Below are 23,374 nucleotides of genomic sequence, written 5' to 3'. Positions count from 1 at the left end.
TCCATCTAAGCAATTCCCCTTTATTGCCACAAACTCTTGGTTTATATAGGCAAGCAAGGGGGTTTTGCGAGGGACTTTCCATAGTTGCACCAATCACGTTAAAGGTCAAATCATAATATGCCATAGTTGCACCAATCACGTTAAAGGTCAAATCTTAATATACCATAGTTGCACCAATCACGTTAAAGTTCAAGTCGTCATCCGCTTCTTTGTAACAGGAGTCTATGGTAATCACGCGCTGTTTACGTGCATGGAAATCAAGAGAGCCAATCAAAAGTTTTGACAAACAACTTGTGCCACGCCCTCATTTAAGGTTTCCCATTTAGGGCCCCACACCTTCAATCTTTCCCAGCATCACGGTCTTTTCAAATGAGTCAGTTCTTTGCATCAGGTGGACAAAGTATTGAAGTTTCAGCTTTAGCATCAATCCTTCCAATGAGTATTCAGGACTGATTCCCTTTGGGATGGGCTAGTTGGATATCCCAGCAGTCCAAGGGATTCTCAAGAGTTTTCTCCAATACTACAAATCAAAAAAATCAATTCTTTGGCTCTCAGCTTTCTTTATAATCCAACTCTCACATCCACTTCCCTGATGGCTCAGAGGATAAAGCATCTGCCTGCAATGCAGGAGACCTGGGTTCAGTCCCTGGGTTGGGAAGATCCAGTGGAGAAGGAAATGGCAACCCACTCCAGTATTCTTGCCTGGAGAATCCCATGAACAGAGGAGTCTGGCGGGCCACAGTCCACAGGGTTGCAGAGTCGGACATGACTGAACGGCTTCACTTTCACTTTCTCACATTCATACATGACTACTGGAGAAACCGTAGCTTTGACTAGATGGATATTTGTTGGCAAAGTAATGTCTCTGCTTTTTAATATGCTATCTAGGTTTGTCATAGCTTTTCTTCCAAGGAGCAAGTATCTTTTAATTTCATGGCTGCAGTCACCATCTGCAGTGATTTTGGAGCCCAAGAAAATAAAGTCTGTCACTGTTTTCAGTGCCATTCAGTGTAGGGACTCATTTTTTCCCCATCTATTTGCCACAAACTGATGGGACCAGATACCATACACCAAAATTTAGGAAGCAAGCATGTTTGATCCATATTATGTATTACAAACAGAATTCTAGCTAAGGAAATCTGAGGCTTCAGTTAAGTAATTTTCTGGTAAAAGCATATTAAACACCAACTCTGCGTTTTTAACAATAATCCTTTTAAAAAAATCTTCTTATAAACAAGCTCTTTTAGAACAATAGAATATAGAAGGGAAAAGAACAATTAGATTCACTTAGTTTGAAAAGCTTAATGCAAGGATGAGTCATCAATCACCCTTTCTTGAAGAAAGAGTATAGGTAAGAGGAGGATAACTCTGGAAACTGCTGGAGAAAGGGAATACATGTGAGGCAGTTTACCTGTACATAGAAACAAGCCACCTTCACTGTACATAGAAACAAGCCACCTTTTGTGGTGACTCGAAAACAATAGTTTATTTCTTTGTTCATGCTAGTTGTTCAAGGTGACTGTGCATTCAGCCATCTGTCCAGGGAGGCTCTCCTGCAGGGGAAGATACAGCAGTTCACCACATCAATACACACTTCCTTAATCCCAGTGGCCCTTTCACTAAATGCAGGAAGTAACACAGTCACATTTCCATTCACATTTCACTGGCTGAACCAAGTCAAGACTACACCCATTTTGAAGGTGGAAGGAAGGATCTTTATTCCTGTGCACTGAAGGAGAAGAAAACACTTATCCATGAACAATGCATTATTTGTGAAAGAGATGCATGTTGATCATTGATTTTATATTTGCTCATATTCAAGGCAAAATACAGTGACATTTACTATACTCCTTAAAGGTAACTAAGGCCTTCACATAAATAAATAAGATCTTTACCTTCACAGCCACCTGAATTTTATTTTGAAATAAAGATAGCCTTTTTATTTTGAAATAAAGAAGATAGCCTTTTGGTCCCCAGTCTCAGTTTAAGCATGGCTGTAATTTTGTGACATTTCCCATGATGTTAAAAGTTACTGATTGTACATCAAAGACAGGGACTCTTAGTCCTCCTCTACTCTGGACACGCTGAACAAATTAGAAAATGACAAAAGTAGCTTCTGCAATGTTTTAAAAATTAAGTTTCTTAGATTTTCTAATACAAGGCCAGTAGAGCTAGAAATAAGTATACTGCTAGACATCAAATGAAGAAGTGGTAGTTTCTTAGTATGTGTATGTTTTTGTGTGTATGTGTGTGTACAACCCTGGTTTTAAAAAAAAGTAAAAAAGTGGAAAAAAAAGTGAGAAGGGCTTCTTTTTTAACTTTTGGAAGGCATTTTTTTTTTTTTTTTTTACCATGCTTGTCTGACTGACTGACTCTAATGGAATCAATATTTACTATGAACTACCGATTAATGGTGGACTTCCCTGGTGGCTTAGATGGTAAAGCGTCTGTCTACAATGTGGGAGACCTGGGTTCGATCCCTGGGTCGGGAAGATCCCCTGGAGAAGGAAATGGCAATCCACTCCAGTACGATTGCCTGGAAAATGCCATGGACAGAGGAGCCTGTAGGCTATAGTCCATGGGGTCGCAAACAGTCGGACACGACTGAGCGACTTCACTTCACTTCACTTCACTGATAAATGGAGCCTATGGTGCACCTATAACTTTAAGTTTCTTATTTTTGCTATGGTTTTCTCTTAACACTCTGTCAGTTTTTGCCTTTATATGGCACTGAATACTTTCTACATTCTCAAATACAAGTGCATTATCCATAGCTATAATAGGGTGGTCTAGGGTTTCTCTCATTTGAGTCTCAGCTCATGGTATAAATTAATATGAACAATGAGTGAAATATTAACAAAATACTATGTTAAATTTGAGTCTTTGAGGAATTAAACAATGTCACAAAAGAACCTAGAAAGGAAGTTACAGATTTAGGATTCAAAGTCAGTTTCCTCAGTCAGAATCTGAGAAATGTATCTTCAAGGAATAATCATTTAAACTTGTTTTAAACTTTTTTTTTTGGTTATTTATCTAAAAAAACCCTGATACTTTCCTTCTTTAAAATAAAAATGATGTATTTAAGAATCTATAAAAGATATTTCCTTTGTAGAATTGGATGGTTATGTTTTGGGGCTGCATCATTTCAGATCTCTTATGTACATAATAAAAGTAATTTTATTTCATTTTATACTAAGAATAAATGACTCCAAAAACTATGCAGAAAAAATATACATGATGTGAATGTCTTCAAATTCCTTACCGATAGTCACCAGGGAGTTTTAAATTTGAAGAATAAAAGCATCTTGAATTACGAGAATTTTCTATCCAATTGAACGATTGTCCTAAAGAAGCATAATAATGTCTTTTGAATATTACACTTGCTTCAATTAAGGAAAAATGGAGCACTAAATATGCTTCATGCCCCTACTTCAATCATTACTTAATAAAGTAATTAAAAGAGATCTGGATTGAATTTTTAGGTTATTTAATTAAAAGAAAATTTATGGCTATTTTTGAGCAGCAAAAAAAAAAAATTGACAAGCAAAAGGAACACTGCTTCATAGTTATTTTGTATGTTCTTCTCTGAGTAAAAAAAAAAAAAAACAAAACAAAACTTTGCAATGTATTTAAAATTACATCTTATTTCTCATCTCAGGTATCTCTCCATAGGTGCCAACAATATCATTAGGTGAACAGCTCACTGCCCTAAAGTGTTCCTGCACATGAGCTATCAAAAAAGCTGCTCAGATTTTAAACTTGTAGATCACTGGCTCTGGCATATGTTATTAGTTTGATTTCTTCTCAACTCCTGCTTTCTTCCATCAAAGGGACACTATCAGAGAATTCAATAAAGACTAGTGAATCAGACAACTAAGAGTCTTTACAGTCTGAAAAGAGTAAAAAACAACAACAACAACAACAACAACTTTAATAGGAATTCGTATTATTCCAGAGCAAAAATACTTTAACATTCATTTGAATTGAGTGATTGAAGATCCTTGATAAGTTATAGTATGTTATTTCTGAAGGAAAGCAGTGTTATACTACCCTTAATTTCTGACCTGACACCTTGTTGTTTCAGAAAAGACTGTAAAATCTCCTAGGATTTTGTGGCATGTTTCCCCTGTGTGTGACAGTCCTTTGTGCTCATCATCATATATTTCCAGGGATTATATCATTTTGAGGGTAAGCATGACCATATGACTTCCTTTAGCCAACAAAAGTGACATGTGTGTTGATTACCATGTATTTCCAGGCATCACAACATTTCATTTCTTTGCTCCCTTTGAAGGTAGGCATGACCAACCACATGACTTTGGCTAATAGAAGTGGTGGTGTATCTTACCATGGAATGGAAGCTGTTATGCAATTTTCCAGATTATTTCCTCCTGTTTCAATCTAATTTTGTAAATAAATATTTAAATGAAGACTCTGGTTTCCTTGATTCTAGAGAAACTATGATGAGCAAAACCCTCGGCTGGGTGAGTATGTGTGTAGAAAATGTTTTTGTTATATTCAAGCACTAATTTTTTTCCCTTTTACCCAGCTTAACCTACTGTCTTGACAGATACACTCTGTTCTCCCAGAGATAGCTCAATTACAAATGAATTAAAGAGTCAGAAAGATGCACTGGAACTCTGATGAAATGTAGCACTGCATGTGGCTTGGCTTTTATTTATGTAAAATTAAACTCAGAGAAATTGGTTGTTGCTACTAGCAACCTGCTTCTTTATTAACCACTGAAATGATGTTAAGAACCCAAATCATGCTCACTAGATAGAACCAGTCTGTTAGATATGCCTGCTGTTCCTGTCCTCTCTAAGTCCTCCCATACCTCTGACTACTCTCTCTCATTGAAAGCTTCATAGCTCCAGAGCCTGTATGCACACTTTTCAAGCAGCATTGGTCTTTTCTTGATGGTTTCTTGTGAATTCTGACCCAACTTTTTAAAATTCACTTTCTCATAATGCTAAGTGACATTTCAATCAGAATATTTTCCTGTTTTGGTGGGGAATTTTCTTTTGATCTCTATTTAACACACTTCCTTTGACCCAGAAATGAATTCAAATGCAGTTTTAAAATAGCTGACTCTGGAGTCACATGTGTTAGGTCCAGATCATGGTTGTGCTATTTGATAAGTTTAGGGCACTGGGCAATTTAAGAAAACATTCCTCTTTTTCATCTTTCCATGAGAAAAAGGGAATGCTACTCTAAGGGCTACACTGAAGATTGAGATAGTCAGCATTAACAGTTTTAACCATTGTGTGCTTTGCTCTATTCAGTCATTCAGTTGCGTCCTACTCTCTTTGGCTCCATGGACTGTAGTCCGCCAGGTTCCTCGTTCATAGAATTTTCCAGGCAAGAATACTGGAGCAGATTACCATTTTCTACTCCAGGAGATTGTCCTAACTCAAAGATGGAACTTGCATCTCTCCCATCTCCTGTATTGGCAGGCAGATTTTTTGCTACTAACACCACCTGGGAAGCCCGTTTTACACATTAAGTATTATAATTACCACCCACACCAACACTGGCATTCCTCATATCAGCTACTAGCTCCTATGATTATATTCTGAGAACACCACATCTTACAAAATTTTAACAATTGCAAATATGCATTAATTGGTCTCTTTTATAAACCTTTGAGTGAGTGCTCCTTAATATACCAAATAGGGCTTTTTCAATTCTGCTTCACAACTTTTGTTATGCAGGCCCTTTCTCATAGTTGCTAAATGATAGAACAGACTAGCTTAGGCTTCTTTTATTCTGAAAACTCAGACCTAGTGGTGTTATCATATATAAACAATTGCTACAGAATTGAACAATATTAATAAATTATTTTATTATGATTAGCATCTCCGCTTATGACAAAATAGTATTTCCAATTTTTGGTTTTCTAATCACTATTAATTTCAGTGGAGTAAGCCAGTCCACATCACTGCAGTGATAGTTAAGAAATCTAATAGGATATCCTAAAAAGGAAATCAATTTTTTTTCTAGTTTTATTTTTGCAACTCCTAGTTCATAAATTTTAAAAAATTTGGAAAAATTTATTTTTATTTATAAGTATTATTTTTCCCAATTAAATAATATTCAAGTCACTGCTCTGGAATGAGATAAATACAAGTTCAAATAGAGATTGTCCATAAATCTCATATACTTTGATCTTTGAAGATATAATTCCCTAAATGGACTAATTTTAAAATTTTTATGACTGATATACCTATAATAGCTCCATTAATTTTAACAATTTTTGAGTTTTATAACTATAGCATAAAATTTTCTAAGATGTGAAAAAATAGAAGACATTAGCAGCACACAGGAATCTGACATAAATTGTAGAAGTCCTTTGTCTGTATAAGAAAGGACACTGTGATAGAGCAGATATTTTTAAAACAAAATTCTACTTTCCTTTCAGAGGCAAAATCGTAATGAAATTACATTAACACCCTTGTGTCAAAACCATAGTGGCAACCTTAGAATGCTTCTTCCATGACTCATTATCTTTTCAAGAGCTATTACATCTCCACTTGGAGATGCAATAAGTAGTAAGATCTGTCTGAAATAAAAGCATCCACTTGAATATTTTCATCATCAAGTAGGTCATATGCTTGAAAGGTTTTCGATTATAATTACTGCAGGAAAGACTGGGAAGGGTGTGATCATTGATAATGCCTTTTTCCTAGCTATAGACATTATAAAGGTATCCCATAATTCAGCGTAATTTGCTCATCAACCAGCATAATTTCATGCAATTTGTGCTCCAGGTACAGAGTGAACATGGTTTAGCAGAACAGTGCCTAAGTTTTTGTTTTGTTTTAGTTAAATCTCCAATATTACTATGTCATGATTAAACAGAAGGCAAAACACAAGCTTCCAGATTACTGAAACATGTTTTTGAAGCTGTTGTTTCTCTGTGATAATTTGGTAATGCAGAAGGGTTGAGAGGATTACTTTTGACCTCATGTGATTAGGGAATAGAAAATTGGAGTCTCAGTTCAGTTCAGTTCAGTCGCTCAGTCGTGTCTGACTCTTCGCGACCCCATGAATTACAGCACGCTAGGCTTCCCTGTCCATCACCATCTCCTGGAGTTCACTCAGACTCACGTCCATCGAGTCCGTGATGCCATCCAGCCATCTCATCCTCTGTCGTCCCCTTCTCCTCCTGCCCCCAATCCCTCCCAGCATCAGAGTCTTTTACAATGAGACAACTCTTTCCATGAGGTGGCCAAAGTACTGGAGCTTCAGCTTTAGCATCATTCCTTCCAAAGAAATCCCAGGGTTGATCTCCTTCAGAATGGACTGGTTGGATCTCCTTGCAGTCCAAGGGACCCTCAAGAGTCTTCTCCAACACCACAGTTCAAACACATCAATTCTTCAGTGCTCAGCCTTCTTCACAGTCCAACTCACACATCCATACATGACCACAGGAAAAACCATAGCCTTGACTAGATGGACCTTAGTTGGCAAAGTAATGTCTCTGCTTTTGAATATGATATCTAGGTTGGTCATAACTTTTCTTCCAAAGAGTAAGCGTCTTTTAATTTCATGGCTGCAGTCACCATCTGCAGTGATTTTTGAGCCCCCCAAAATAAGGTCTGACACTGTCTCTACTGTTTCCCCATCTATTTAAGATCACTTAAATGTGGTCTTTATGCTGTCGTCAAGTCACTCGGTCGTGTCCATCTTGTTGCAACCCATGGACTGCAGCACACTATCCCTGCCCTTCACTATCTCCCAAAATTTGTTCCAACTCATTCAATGTTCCATTGAATTGGTGATGCCATCCAGCCTCTGTTGCCTTTTTCTCCTCCTGCCCTCAATCTTTCTCTGCATCTGAGTTTTTTTCCAGTAAGTTGGCTTTTCACATCAGGTGATCAAAGAATTGGAGCTTCAGCTTCAGCATCAGTCCTTCCAATGAATATTCAGGACTGATTTCCTTTAGGATTGACTAGTTTGATCTCCTTGCTGTGCAAGGGACTCTCGAGAGTCTTCTTCAGCATGACAATTTGAAAGCATCAATTCACTCAGCCTCCTTTATGGTTCCTGTACATCCATATGTGACTACTGGAAAAACAATACTTTGACTCTATAAACCTCTGCATATTAAAAAGCAGAGACATCTGTTTGTGTAGGTGTAGGTATGTCAGAGCTTTTTCTTCTAAGGGGAAACTGACTTTTAATTTCATGGTTGCAGTCATTGTCCACAGTGATTTTGGAGCCCAAGAAAATAAATTCTATCACTGTTTCCATTCCACCCCCACTCCATTTACTTGCCACAAAGTGATGGGACTGAATGCAAATGTGGTCTTGTTAGAACACAAATAGTTTGGGTTCAGATTCAAAGCACTGCATCCTTGAAACTAGGATTAAATGACAATAAACCAGCACTTGCACAAATTACAGCTTAGTACTGTATAACCTAGAGCAACCTGGAAACATCTAAATTACCCAAATTGAAGTACACTGTAAATTCTTAGTATATCTGGGTATAAGAAAGAGACAAGAATACTCAGTGGGATAGATAATATCGTTGGTCACAATTTTTTATTACTTTTTTCAGACTTAACCAAAAATAACCAGGGACACAAGGAGACAAACTGACATGAGTAAAAATCATACACAATTAGACAATAACTACAGGAAATCAGAAGTTGGAACTACTCTAACCAAAATCTTTAACAACTCTGATTACTATGCTTGCAAAGTAAAAATATAATATCAAAGTGATTTTTAAGATTTCTCCAAATTAGTTTAAAAGCTGCACAGTGAATTTTAAAGAAAAACAAATAGGAAAATAAATAAGTATATACTAGTTGATTAAAAGCAATCAATTAGACAACCATGAAGAGGGAACTAGCAAACTGAACTACAGGTGAGGTGAAAATATACAAAATAAATCTGAAAGAAACAAACACATGTAAGGGAGAAAAGTTAAGAGAATACAGTATATAATAGGAACGTTAAACTTTTAATTATTTGGAGTGCTATAATGAGAAGAGAGTATGAATTAAAAAAGATTTGAAGATGTAACATCCAATATTTTTTCAGGATTTATTATAGAAATTCTAAACACAGATTTAAGGAAATTTATAAAACCCTCAAAGATAATAACCAAAAAGGAAACCACATGCACAGACACATTGCTAAAAAACTTCAGAATATCTGAGAGGAGCAGGTTTTAACCTCAAGAAAGCTAGAAAGAAATATAGACTCTCTTCAAAGAAAAAATATTGAACTGCCAAATTAATTTTATAACAGAGAAACTAAAACTCAACTTGAAAATGTGTCAATAGAAAATGACTGCCAACTTAGAATTATATTTAAGAAAGGCATCCTTCAAATATAAGGGTGACAAAAACTAATGGGACCTTGCCACAAGAAGAGTTTCATTATAAGAAATTATAAAAGTTTCACTTAAATAGAAAGGATAACACAGTATGGAAGTTTAGGAACGGAGAAAGACATTGAGAATGGAAATATATACATGAATGCATGTATATAATTATGTATGTAAGTATATACATAACTGATATATGCATACATACACTTATATATGTGTGCATATTCACATTTGCAGAGTTTTGTATAGATATCACTGAAACTATAAAAATAACATTTTGTGAAATTAATATATACATATAATTCTTAAATGTATATAAATTCATATAATTTAGGAACAAAGCAGTACATGAATTTAAAGTTTCCGAAGTACTGTATACCAACAGTGAGTAAACAAAAGGAACTAAATAGTGCTAAGCTTTATATGTAAAGGATTCAGTTTGCAATTTCTATGCTATTCCTTCCAATACTGTAGGCACTATCTATCTAAACTTCCTTGCTGGCTCAGTGGTAAAGAATCTGCCTGAAAAGCAGGAAATGTAGGTTCAATCCCTGAGTCAGGAAGGTTCCCTAAAAAAGAATATACCACTGCAGTATTCTTTCCTAGGAAATCCCATGGGCAGAGGAGCCTGGCAAACTATAGTCCATGGGGTCATAAGAGTCAGGCACAACTTAGCAACTAAACAACAACAAATCTATTTGTTGCTAAAATTAATAAGAATTAATTAAAATCAATTTAAAAGCAGTGCTTCAGTCACACTAGCCAACATTACAAGTGCTTAATAGTCATAAGTGGCTAATAGACATCTAGATGGACAACACAGATACAAAATACTTTCATATGACAGAAAGCTCTATTGAAAAGCCTTGCATCCAAAGCAACATATAAAATGACAGAAGATTATGTGAAGATACAAATAAATGACAAAAATGTAGTTATTTTAAAAATGCACTTAAGAGGTCAAGAAATTAAAGTGTACATAGAATTGAAAGCAGAAGCATACATTAAGGTAGTAAATTTAAAATCATAATATTTAGAATAATTTTAATATAAATGAATTAATGTCTAATTAAAACACAAAAATAGTAGTTCGAATATAAACAAAGCTCAATAATATATCAGTGTTTCTTACAAGATAGCCATCTAAAACATTAGCATATGAAACCTTGAAAATAAAGGTTAACTAATTCTATTACACTAACCAGAAAAAGAAGGCAGGTGTGGCTACACTAACATCTAAAAAAATAAATATAAAAGGATAAAGCAGAGATGTCAGAGATGAAGAGGGACTCTTCTTAATCATAAAACAAAGTTTTATGTCTCTAGCTAAAGGAATTTTAAATGTGTATGCGTTTTATCACCTAAATTGAAATAGAAAGCATAACTTCACAGAACTATAAAAATAATTTTAAAGAAAACTTCTAAATTATAATGGAGAATTTTAATGTCTCACTAATTTATAGAATATCAGAGATAGTAAAGTAAAAATGATAGATTTTAACTATGAAATTAACACATTTAACTTAAAAAAACGCAGAAGGCTTCTCCCTACAGCTATAGAAGATAATTAATTTCAGGAAAACATAGAAAATCTATCAAAAAAAAAACCCTATATAATAGAGTATAAAATAAAATCTCAATGTGTTTCAAGGATTTAAACCAGAGAGAACTTTTCCTGACCTAATTCCATTAAACCAAATATCAGATTGCAAGTATCCCTATGACCCTTATGTAATTTAAAGTTAAGAAATATACACTTCAAGAAAATCCCTCTACCAAAGGAGATATGATATTGAAAAAATGTCAATAGATACATACATATAGATAATTACCTTAAATGTAAATGGATTAAAGGCTTCAACCAAAACACACAGACTGACTGAGAGGATACAAAAACAAGATCCCAAAATACACTATTTACAAACTATCTACTTCTGACCTACAGATGCAGACAAACTGGAAATGAGGAGGTGGAAAAAGATATTCCATGCAAATGGAAATCAAAAGAAAGCTGGAGTATCAATACTCATATCAGACACAATAGACCTTACAATAAAGACTGCTACAAGAGACAAAGAAGGACATTACAAAATGATCAAGGATCAATCCAAGAAGATATAATAGTTTTAAATATATATGTACCCAACACAGGAGCACCCCAACATATATAACAAATACTAACAATCAAAAGAAGAGAAATTAACAGCAGCACAATAATAGTGAGGCAATTTAACCTCCATTTCTATCAATGGACAGATTGAACGGACAAAATATCAATAAAGAACTCAGGGTTTAAGTGAAACATTAGACCAGGTAGAATTAATTGATATTTACACAGCATTCCTTTCAAAAGCAGCAAACTACACATTCTTCTTAAGTGTATATAGACTATTCTCCAGGACTGACCACATACTGGGCCACAATACTTCAATGTAGGCTTTAACAGTACATGAACCGAGAACTTGCAGATGTACAAGCTGGATTTAGAAATGGCAGAGGAATCAGAGATCAAATTGTCAACATCCACTGGATCATAGAAGAAAGGAAGGTAATTCCAGAAAAAAAATATATTTCTGCTTCACTGACTAGATAAACCCTTAAGACTGTGTAGATCTCAGCAAACTGTGGAAGATTCTTGAGGAGAAGGGAACATCAGACCACCATATCCACCTCCTGAGAAACCTGCATGCAGGTCAACAAGCAACAGTTAGAACAGGAAATAGAGCAATAGACTGTTCAAAATTGGAAAAGGAGTATGTCAAGGCTTTATATTGTCACACTACTTATTTAATTTATATGCAGAGTACATCTTGTGAAATCCCTGGCTGGATGAAGCACAAGCTGGAATCAAGATTGCCAGGAGAAACATCAATAACTTCAAATATGCAGATGACATCACCCTAATGACAGAAAGCAAAGAGGAACTAAAGAACCTCGTCATGAAGGCAAAAGAGGAAAGCGAAAAACTGACTTAAACCTTAACATTCAAAAAACGAAGATCATGGCATCTAGTCTCATCACTTCATGATAAATAGATGGGGGGGGGATAAATTGAAACAGTGACAGACTTTATTTTATTGGGCTCCAAAATCACTGCAGATTGTAACTGCAGCCATGAAATGAAAAGATGCTTGCTTCTTGGAAGAAAAGTTATGATAAACCTAGACATCATATTAAAAAGCAAAGACATTACTTTGCAGACAATGGTCCATATAGTCAAAGCATGATTTTTCCAATAGTCGTGTAAGGATGTGAGTGTTGGTTGCTCAAACTCATGTCCCTTGAGTCGGTGATGCTATCTAACCATCTTGTCCTCTGCTGTCCCCTTCTCCTCCTGCCTTTAATCTTTCCCAGGATCTGTAACATGCTATGCAGAAAAGAAAATGAAGAAATTATATTTACATGCAATAACCCTATTGAAACTAAAGTTATATTAATAACATTGAGAAAAGAAAGCTCAATGCAAGAACTGTTTACCCTTTGATTGCTTTTGTATATTTTAAAATAGACAAGGGTAAACAAGAACATTTAGAAAAATGTAATTATGCAAACACTATTAATAAAAGCAAAGATTGAATTATCATAAAAATCAATATACTCATTAACATCAGAAAACATAGGAGTTCTGTTATGCTATAGGAACTTTCTAGTTATTAGTGTGTTTGCCTACAGTGGTATTATCCTTATAAAAGATATTTAGTTGAATATTTATGCTTTGTACACTTTTCTCTGTGTTTCTTATGTTTCACGATAAAAAATATTTTTAAAAAAGGCAAAAATCGATGAGAGCAAGCATGTTATCCTATGCATTCACTGATCAACTATTTCCTATTAAATGCCCATGATATGCTAGTCTCTCTAGGTGATGTAATTACAATAAACAATAATGAAAAAAAAAAACTGCTCATGTGAAGTTCTATAGTCTAGTAAGATACTGATGGGTTTCTCTCAATTTACCTCCGAGTTTAAAGCACCAGTCTTAAAATAATCATAGTAAACCTATTAAAGGGTGAGATATTAATTTAATTTCAGTGCCATCTAATGTTACTTTTCTATCATAGTATCTCACCAAGATTTGGAGCTTGATGTGATAAACAAATAGGAAAACAATCTGGGAGTACTTCCAGCTAAATCCATTGTGGGGTTGAGTAGTGGGAAAGGGAATGAGAGAGCAAATACTCTGCTACTGCTGCTGCTGCTGCTGCTGCTAAATCACTTCAGTCATGTCCGATTCTGTGCAACCCCATAGACGGCAGCCCACCAGGCTCCCTCGTCCCTGTGACTCTCTAGGCAAGAGCACTGGAGTGGGTTGCCATCTCCTTCTCCAATGCATGAAAGTGAAAAGTGAAAGTGAAGTAGTTCAGTCATGTCCGACTCTTAGCGACCCCATGGACTGTAGCCCACCAGGCTCCCCCATCCATGGGATTTTCCAGGCAAGAGTACTGGAGTGGGGTGCCATTGCCTTCTCTGCAAATATCTGGGCAGTAATAAAAGCAAAAGGAAGTTGACCTATTCAGGGACTAGCAGGCTCACAGACAAATACCTCTGTTTATCACACCTGTTGGTCCTAATTGGTTTCCAGGCAACCACAACTTTAATTTGGTTGGAAAAAATGCAGAGGAAAAGATATATTTACTCAAGTACTGCCACGTTAAAAGAAGAAAAAGTCATGGAGTGTTTATTGAACCATCCTAAACCTTGACATTTAAAATATTGATGAGTATGTATTATTTAATATAAAATTTATGGTAAAACGTTTTATCTTTTAGAAATCATTTTGAAGCAAAATATTCGTATAACCACGTTACATAAATATACATATATACATTTAAATATGCCTATATATATATATATATATGGGCTTTCCTGGTGTTTCAGTAGTAAAGAATATGCCCGTACTGGAGGAGCTTCAGGGGATGTAGGTTTGATCCCTGTTTTGGGAAGATTCCCTGGAAGAGAAAATGGCAAGCCACTGCAGTATTCTTGCCTGGATAATCACATGAACAGAGGAGCCTGGCAGGCTACAGTCCATGGTGTTGCAAGAGTTGGACACGATTGAGCTACTGAGTACACGCACACACACACACACACATATACATTAACACTTATACATATTTATACTGTAAAAAGTGTTGACTGGTGAGAAATAGAATAAAAGCGCTACATCTAATCATAGTTAAAGGCTATTGGAAAGGAAATATTTAATGAATCATTAGGAAAGTTTTACTTCTTTATAGGAAAAGATATAACAGAATTTACCTTGGAATTCATTGGAACAACCTTCTTTTCATATAGTTTACTGATCCAGAATTCATGATTGACTTTCATTAATTATAATGCAAGCATTTGCTACATACAGCCCCCAATATGGGTGTATGAATACATGTATACACATATCCATACATAAGTTTTTACTATATACATGTACAAATATATATGTATTACATGTATACACCAATCTATATATACTATAGGCATGGTACAATGTATTGCATAACCACATCCATATATGCATTCTAAAAATAGTGTTAAATATCAATATAGTTAATTAATTTGTTTATTTAATAATTATTTGTGACAGTATGCTGCATACAGAGAATGTTTCCATAATTAAAAGAATCATGGCTCTTTCCCTTATGGAAAAAGCCAGTAAGTAAACAAATGATTATTAAATAATTAGGTAGCTACTTCTATGATGAGAGTTAAGAGGGAGAAATACAGAATTATATTAAATTATAGAATCTCTTTGAAGAAAACAAATAGAAACTTAGAAGTATTAGTCACAAAAATGTTCATCTCAGGGAAACTGCAGTGGCAAATAAAAAGAAATAGCCATTAGTATAATAATAAATATAATAAAAAATATCAATTATCCAAAGCTTTAAGTTGTTATTACATAAAATTTGAAAGAAATTTTATGTAATAAAGTAAGAAATACATATGATATTTACCTCAGCTACATAGGAATATATAACAATTTTAAAGCTATCATCAATGGTGAAATATAAATACTGTAAGAAAATGTAACATTATAACCAAGCTGACATCCTGGGCTATTATATATCTCAGGTAGAAATGCAAGTTGGAAAACTCATCATATATTATTTGTTGCTACTCAATCCTTTTCATCATTGGAGTTTAAGAACCATTATCTCCACAGTGTGCTCAGTCGCTCAGTCATGTCCAGCTCTTTGCAACCCCATGGACTGGGGCCCACCAGGCTTCTCCGTCCATGGAATTTTTTAGGCAAGCATACTGCAGTGAGTTGCCATTTCCTTCTCAAACTCCACAGTAGATAATAGCAAAGACCTCCTAAAATGTTTTATCTCCAAACCTTTCCACATTCCTTTACCTGGACATTCTCCATATTGCTGATTTTGAACTTCCTAAGATGGAAATGCAATATCTATTTTTCTCCCAGGCTTTTACTGGACATTATTAATTGTAGATTCTTCATTTCCTCTCTATGCTGCAGCTGCTAAGTCTCTTCAGTCGTGTCTGATTCTGTGCAACCCTATAGAAGGCAGCAAACCAGGCTCCTCCGTTCCTGGGATTCTCCAGGCAAGAATACTGGAGTGGGTTGCCATTTCCTTCTCCAATGCATGCATGCATGCTAAGTCGCTTCAGTCGTGTCCGACTCTGTGTGACCCCATGGACAGCAGCCCACCAGGCTCCTCTGTCCACAGGATTCTCCAGGCAAGAATATTGGAGTGGGTTGCCACTTCCTTCTCCAAGATAAAGACTGCTGCTGCTGCTGCTAAGTCGCTTCAGTCATGTCTGACTCTGTGCAACCGCATAGATGGCAGCCCACCAGGCTCCGCTGTCCCTAGGATTCTCCAGGCAAGAATACTGGAGTGGGTTGCCATTTTCTTCTCCAATGCATGAAAGTGAAAAGTGAAAGTAAAGTCGCTCAGTCGTGTCAGACTCTTAGTGACCTCATGGACTGCAGCCAACCAGGCTCCTCCGTCCATGGGATTTTCCAGGCAAGAGTGCTGGACTGGGTTGCCATTCCGCTCTATAGCATAAGGCTAATGGAGACATTTTCCTTCAGTACTTTACTTGTCAATAAAGAGGTTGACTTGATTGATCTAAGATTAATTATATTCCCTTTATGATTAATCACTAGTTTCCTAAGATTTGGCTCATAAACACAGTATTTTTTTGGTAAAGGGATCAGCTCAGGAGATGGAACCACAGTCAGGTCAATGGGGTATAAAGGATTTTTAAAATAAACATGAAAAAAAGTTGTGTTGAGTCTACAAGAAAGCCACAAGACGAGACACATATTTTGAATACTGTGGAGCATGAATCATTTATCCACCATAAAGAAATCACAAATCACAAAGAAACAACCTAACTCAGTTCAGTTCAGTTCAGTTTAGTCGCTCAGTCATGTTTGACTCTTTGAAACCCCATGAATCACAGCACACCAGGCCTCCCTGTCCATCACCATCTCCCAGAGTTCACTCAGATGTCCATCGAGTCAGTGATGCCATCCAGCCATCTCATCCTCGGTCATCCCCTTCTCCTCCTGCCCCCAATCCCTCCCAGCATCAGAGTCTTTTCCAATGAGTCAACTCTTCTCATGAGGTAGCCAAAGTACTGGAGTTTCAGCTTTAGCGTCATTCCTTCTGAAGAAATCCCAGGGCTGATCTCCTTCAGAACGGACTGGTTGGGTCTCCTTGCAGTCCAAGGGACTCTCAAGAGTCTTCTCCAACACCACAGTTCAAAAGCATGAATTCTTCGGCACTCAGCTTTCTTCACAGTCCAACTCTCACATCCATACATGACCACTGGAATAACCATAGCCTTGACTAGACGGACCTTTGTCGGCAAATTAATGTCTCTGCTTTTCAACATGCTATCTAGTTTGGTCATAGCTTTTCTTCCAAGGAGTAAGCATCTTTTAATTTCATGGCTGCAATCACCATCTTCAGTGATTTTGGAGCCCCCCAAAATAATGTCTGACACTGTTTCCACTGTTTCCCCATCTATTTCCCATAAAGTGATGGGACCGAATGCCATGATCTTCGTTTTCTGAATGTTGAGCTTTAAGCCAACTTTTTCACTCTCACTTTCACTTTCATCAAGAGGCTTTTTAGTTCCTCTTCACTTTCTGCCATAAGGGTGGTGTCATTTGCATGTCTGAGGTTATTGATATTTCTCCCACAGGACTGGAAAAGGTCAGTTTTCATTCCAATCTCAAAGAAAGGCAATGCCAAAGAATGCTCAAACTACCACACAATTGCACTCATCTCACACGCTAGTAAAGTAATGCTCAAAATTGTCCAAGCTAGGCTTCAGCAATATGTGCACCGTGAATTTCCAGATCAAGTTGGTTTTAGAAAAGGTAGAGGAACCAGAGATCAAATTGCTAACATCTGCTAGCTCATGGAAAAAGCAAGAGAGTTCCAGAAAAACATCTATTTCTGCTTTATTGACTATGCCAAAGCCTTTGACTGTGTGGATCACAATAAACAACCTAACTAACAGACTACAAAAAAGGAATTCTTAGAAAAACTGCACCTGAGACACGGGGTTGAGTCTTTCCCAAAGCCCCTTCAACATCTGGATTTACACTGATACTAGCACATATATTTCTGTATGGATTTTCCTGTTTGCCAGCTTTTTGTATGCATAGCATCTAAATTAAATTACTACTCTTCTAACATCTTCTTTTGATTTTAAGTGAAACTTCATTATCTATTTTGTTTGTAAGTCCTCAAATTTCTCAGGTTCTTTCTCAACTCATGGCTTTTGCAAATGTCACTGCTTGCCTGTATGCCCCTTGCTACCAACCTACTCTCAACTAAGTTCCACTGGACTTCTGGTTTCATCTAAAATATGTCAGCCTAACTCACTTCCTCCTTTTCCACAGATTCTAATGGTATGCTAAGATTCTCCTTATCAAAATATCTAACGAATGAGGTCATATAGACTTGCAGTTTTATTTTGTAAGATCCTGCAACACACCAACACCAAGTATCCATCCTTGGAGTATCCCTTACTCCAAGCACAGTGGCTAGAAAGGTATAGCATCTCAATAAAGGATGTTGAGAGAAAGATGTATAAATGCATGAACTGATTATATGCATATCAGAAGTTATAAGTTTTTTGAGTTGTTGAAACTTGAATTTATAAATCTGTGTTATTATTAATTAGTCCAACTCAGAAGGAGAATGATTTCTTATATAAAATTTTACACACTCTGTTCCCTCTATCCATGCTGATGATGCTTTGGACAGCAGGGAAACCAATGCAATACTTCATTCTGAAACTTTTGTTTATCTATGTCTCCAATGACAAAAGAAGTACTCCTAAGTTTTTAGGACAGTCTTCAAAATTGTGTGATGGTGAGGTGTTCAGGAAGACATCATCATTAATGTCACCAGGATCTTCAACAGTGACAGAGAAATGCTTAAAACACAAAACAAGAAGTGTGTGTGTAACTATGTATATGTATGTTATTTAACTTAGATATCTTTAAACATCACCTTCGTTCATTTTACAGTAAACACTTTCATTTCTAGGAGTTAATGGGCCCGCTAGTCTGATAGGCCCCCTCATAACCACATGTATCTTCTGGGTAATTTGATGAGGCAGAATATTGCAAGTGCTGAAAAGGATAGTGCAAATAATTGTTTCCAGAGTAAGTTAGAAAAGTAAGATATTATTTTGGGTTAGCATTTTCATGGAGGTCATCCAAAAAATGAGGTCACTTGAACTGACCTTGAAAAATGTTAGATACAGTCAAAGGTTTATCAATATTTCCTTAACAAAAAAATAAATAAGAGCTTCATTATCTTTATTCTACAGTATTATAAACCTAGCAATGACCTCTCTTCAATTTTATTTCAAAGTAAAATTATTCAATTTATCATACTGTTAGCCAACCAGTAAAATATTTTGTCATTACTTTATTCAAAGTGCAATTATTGTGACTAGTTTTGTGTAGGTACTAAGTTAGGGAAACAGAACACAGTGGTGGACTAGACGAACTAGGTTATCTCTTAATGAAGTGACAGTCTATCAGTAAATATATGATTTAAATAGATTATTAACTCAAAACATAACTTTCGATTCTAATAAGGAGTAGGGAAGAGAGATACAGATGGATAAAGTGACATAAGAAAAATCTCAGTTCCTTGGCATAATCAACAGAGGTCACATACTCCACAACTTTGGAGGCATCTTTCACACACACACACACAAAATGCAGTGTATAGAGACGAGCTTTATTTTAACTGGATGGGAATTTAGATGTGACAGAATTAGCTATGTATCTATAGAAGAGGCTCTGCTTAAAGGGTAAAGACTGGATTTGGGGTTGAGAACAAAAGCTGGCATGAAAAAAAAAGACATTTTTTCAGTGGCTCATGGGACAAATAATAAAGGTAACGGGAATGGAGTCAGAGGTAAATGGACAAATAAATTTAGGAAACGCAATTAATAGGACTTGCGATATGTATTTGTAGGTTACTAAGGGGGATGCAGAGTTCTTGAGGTGTTACTTATTAACTAAGGCCACCAGTTAAACAAAATGAGATAATATTAAATAATTTTTCCTTATACTTTATACTCTGTAAGATTTACCATGAAACCCTTAAGCAGAAATAGGGATTAGATGTTCGGATATATGTATGTGTGTGTGTGTTCAGTTGTGTCTGACTGTTTTGTGACCCAAAGGTCTATAGTCCTCCAGACTCCTCTGTCCATGGAATTTTCCAGGTAAGAATACCAGAACGGATTGCCATTTCCTAATCCAGGGGGTCTTCCTGACTCAGGGATCAAAAGAGATCAAACTCTTGTGCCTCCTGCATGGCAAGTGGATTTTTCACCATTAAACACCTGAGGAGTCCAGATATATATATACACATACATAAAAATGGGCTGGAAATTTTTATTTATGATTCTAGTGTATGTGTGCTCACTTTCTCAGTTGTGTTCAACTCTTTTTAACACCATCTCCTCTGTCAATGGAATTTTCCAGGCAAGAATATTAGAGTGGGTTGCCATTTCCTACTCCAGGGGATCTTCTCAACTCAGAGATGGAGCCCAGGTCTCTTGGATCTCCTGCATTGGTAGGCAAATTCTTTACCACTGAACTACTTGGGAAGCCCATATTCTAGTGTATTAGGTATACTAAAGGGGAGCGATATTGACATTAAAAACTAAGATTAATTTCATGTGTCGAAGTGCCAGCTTTCCAAAAATCACAGCAGGAAAAGTAAACTTAACCAGTCTTAAAACATTGTACTTGGACTTTTCAGTTCACATTCAGTAACCTTGTTCTGGTGTGAAAATCTCTCCCCATTCTCAGGGCTTTAGTTTTGGCTCCTGGTATAGGATTAGGGTAGGCTTCTGGAACAATCATGAGGGTCATCCATCATCATCAAGTTCCTCGATTTTCCCTTAGGAAGTGCTTGTCAGAATCTGACGAATTTTTATATCCTCTATATATTTAGCCCAGGAAAAGTTTCAGTGATCTTCTGAAATCTCTGGCTCTGATTTCTTTTATCTGCAATGATAAATCAAGAGCCACTATGGAGTAGTGAAAAGAACAGGTATTCAATAAACAGACAGACCAGTTTAAATCATGGCTCTACTTGTTTTGGATGAGTTACTCCATCAATCTTACTCATCGACCTTGCGCACATTAAGTGTAAGTATGTATGTAAGTATATCTAGCATATATTAGGTGTAAAACAACTGTTACTTTCCATTTTCCTGTAATGAACAACACTGACTTTGTTTTATTTCTCCCTAGTCTGTATTTCTGGTCACTGTCTTCCTTTCCTTTCAGTCCTAGGATGTGTATTGTTCCAGGTTGGTACATTCCCTGCATCTAATTCTAGCTGATTTAATATTGGGGAAAATCCACTGTGAGATTAGAGTGTGCACATAGATTGCAGTCTGTTTACCACTTAAATAATTACAATTATAAAGTACAACGGACTTCCCAGGTAGCTCAGTGGTAAAAAAAAAAAAAAAAAAATCCACCTGTCAATGCAGGAGATGTGGGTTCAATCCCTGGGTTGGAAAGATCTCATGGAGTAGGAAGTGGCAACCCACTCCAGCATTCTTGCCTGGAAAATCCTATAGACAGAGAAGCCTGGTGGGCTACATTCATAGGGTCTCAAAAGTCAGACACGACTGAGTGACAAAGTGTGTATGCACGCACAGTGTATAAAGTATTGGGGAGGGTTTAAATAACCGACATTCAATTTAAGAAAATAAAATCATTAAAAATCTGTGATCCCACAATGTGGGGGGGAAAGGGAATCAGGAAGGTTTTACACTAATAATATTGCATGTTAGCATGGACACTTTTGCTGATTAGAATGTTTTACATCTATGATGTTGTTTCTTACAATAAAGTTATGATGCAAGACTTAATGATATGACTCTCATTTTAATGATAAGAAAACACAGGCTCAGCAAATTCTGTGGGCTTAGAGGTAACCTGTGGTAGTTCCAAGAGATCTAAATTTCAAGTCAGGTTTTTATTAGACCAGCTGTTCCAGAAAATTATTCTTACTCTCTGAGGTGCTCAGTTTTCTTATTGGCAAGAATAGGACTTCTTTAAGATCTATTCCATACTGAAAAGTATGAGACGTTATATCCTATCTACTGTAAAGAGATACTTGGCAGAACTGGAATGAGAATCCTAGTCTCTAATTCAAGCCTATCCACTACACCACTTTGCTCAATGCACTATTTTGGACCCTGAATGCATAGGCATGCTGATTTGGCCCAAATAAAACATCTTGACAATGTAATAGAAAAGATTGAAGAGAGAAGACAAGGATGTTGTCAAGTCATAAAATATTCTTATGGTTTCCTACAAATGCAGAAGTTAGTGATCAAGATACTGTTTCAATAGAATTAAAGTTCCAAGAAAATCATAGCTTGTATATAAATTATAATGGATAAAATATAACAGTAGCCAATATCAATAATTTAGAAATAGATGAAACAGGCATCTGGAAGTTGACCATATATGGCTTTTTATATAACTAGAAATAGAGACTAGAAAAGCAGTGCAGTTCAGTTCATTTCAGTTCAGTTCAGTCACTCAGTCATGTCCAACTCTTTGCAACCCCTTGAATCACAGCACGCTAGGCCTCCCTGTCCATCACCAACTCCCGGGGTTCACTCAGACTCATGTGCATAGAGTCCGTGATGCCATTAAGCCATCTCATCCTCTGTCGTCACCTTCTCCTCCTGCCCCCAATCCCTCCCAGCATCAGAGTCTTTTCCAATGAGTCAACTCTTCTCATGAGGTGGTCAAAGTACTGGAGTTTCAGCTTTGGCCTCATTTCTTCCAAAGAAATCCCAGGACTGATCTCCTTCAAAATGGACTGGTTGGATCTCCTTGCAGTCCAAGGGACTCTCAAGAGTCTTCTCCAACACCACAGTTCAAAAGCATGAATTCTTCGGCACTCAGCTTTCTTCACAGTCCAACTCTCACATCCATACATGACTACTGGAAGAACCATAGCCCTGAATAGACGGACCTTTGTCAGCAAAGTAATGTCTCTGCTTTTCAACATGCTATCTAGGTTGGTCATAACTTTTCTTCCAAGGAGTAAGCGTCTTTTAATTTCATGGCTGCAATCTCCATGTGCAGTAATTTAGGAGCCCCCCAAAATAAAGTCTGACACTGTTTCCAATGTTTCCCCATCTATTTTCCATGAAGTGATGGGACCAGATGCCATGATCTTCGTTTTCTGAATGTTGAGCTTTAAGCCAACTTTTTCACTCTCCTCTTCCACTTTCATCAAGAGGCTTTTTAGTTCCTCTTCACTTTCTGCCATAAGGGTGGTGTCATCTGCATATCTGAGGTGATTGATATTTCTCAGTGGGGATGGCTAAAAGGGAGTTTGTAGAGATGTGGAGTTTGTAGAGATGTGGAGTTTGTAGAGACGTGGAGTGTGTAGAGGTGTGGAGTGTGTAGAGGTGTGGAGTGTGTAGAGGTGTGGAGTGTGTAGAGGTGTGGAGAGGTTATAGAGATGTAGGATCATGTAA

Source organism: Capra hircus, chromosome 11, assembly GCF_001704415.2.
Source record: "Capra hircus breed San Clemente chromosome 11, ASM170441v1, whole genome shotgun sequence".
In the NCBI taxonomy this organism is placed as follows: domain Eukaryota; kingdom Metazoa; phylum Chordata; class Mammalia; order Artiodactyla; family Bovidae; genus Capra; species Capra hircus.
This window is presented reverse-complemented; position numbering follows the sequence as displayed.